This window comes from Lepus europaeus, chromosome 12, assembly GCF_033115175.1.
Source record: "Lepus europaeus isolate LE1 chromosome 12, mLepTim1.pri, whole genome shotgun sequence".
Taxonomy (NCBI): Eukaryota; Metazoa; Chordata; class Mammalia; order Lagomorpha; family Leporidae; genus Lepus; species Lepus europaeus.
This window is the reverse complement of record NC_084838.1, coordinates 63629395-63630656: the sequence shown is the minus strand read 5'-3', so window position 1 is coordinate 63630656 and position 1262 is coordinate 63629395. Positions and strand designations below refer to the sequence as shown.

Below are 1262 nucleotides of genomic sequence, written 5' to 3'. Positions count from 1 at the left end.
AGAACCTTTGGAATACAGTCAAGGACAGCCCATATATGAAAGAATGCTTCCAGGATGGCATGGAGGGGACTTATTGGGCAGACTATTTGTGTCTAATAATTGTTCCCCCAAAGACTTCCTTATACAGAAGAAGAGGGACTTTAACAGAATGGGACTAAGTGCAAGAAAGAGAAAAAAAAGCAAGGAAGTAACGCCTCAGAGACCCGTCGACCTGTGTCTTGCTTCAACAACGTTTTAATGGAACACACCCAGGGACTCTCTTACAGGCTTCAGCCTCCTTCATTCTGCTCTCAAGTTATAAATTCCTGCTTCTGGAAACAGATGGATTCTCCGGTCCTCTCCTACTGCCCACCAACCATGACCTCCGAGATTCATCAGAATTATTTCACTGAGGTGGAAGCTGCTGTCCACTGCCTGGTCAATTTACATCTGTGAGCCTCCTACAGCTACCACTCTCTAGGCTTCTATTTGTATTGCAAGATTGTGGCTCTGGAAGGCGTGGGCTACTTCTGAGAGTTGGCTGAGGGAAGCACCAGGCCACAGAGCGTCTATTGAAAGTTCAAAACCAGAGTGTCTGTGGTGCCCTCTTCTAGGACATGCAGAAGCCAGCTCAAGATTAGTAGGGGAAAATTCCTAGAAACCATGGAAGCTTCCCTGACCCTAGAGAAGCACCTGAACCAGGTCCTCTTGGATCTTGGGCTCTGCTCACACAGACCCTCATCTATGTGACTTCCAGGAGTCACTTCTTGGACAAGGAGGTAAAACTCCTTAAGAAGATGGGTGACCACCTGATCAACATCTGCTGCCTTGCTGACCCCAGGCTGGGCTGGGAGAGTATCTCTTTGAAATGCTCACCCTCAAGAACAGGAGCTTCCAGAGCCCAGCAGCCACATATCCTGGTATCAGGGTTTCTACTTGGCCTCTCCTTCCCACCAATAGGCAGCTTGTTAAAAGTCCTGGAGCCCTCTCCCAAACCTTGGACTAGATAGAAATAAAATATTTTTACTGCAACTTAAAAAGAAAAGGGAACATCTGGGAGCTACCTCTTAACGATCTTCTTAAGATGTTGGTGGGGCATCCTCTCTAGAAGATCCATGGGAAATTGCTGGTAGAAGTCAGACTACAAATATGGACACATTCTTCATCCAAAATAATATCCCAAAGTAAATGAAGGAATAACTGAAGAAAAAAGTGCAGATCTTGGTGTAACAGCCTGATGTGCAGTCAGAGCCTTGATCCAGTCTAGGAGCCTTCAGGTGACA

At 46.4% G+C, this 1262-nt stretch overlaps 1 pseudogene; it reads left to right on the top strand.

Annotated features, from left to right (window-relative positions):
- The first annotated feature begins 357 nt into the window (after positions 1 to 357).
- LOC133771011 (ferritin light chain-like) lies at positions 358 to 985 on the top strand (annotated as a pseudogene).
- The last annotated feature ends 277 nt before the right edge of the window (positions 986 to 1262 follow it).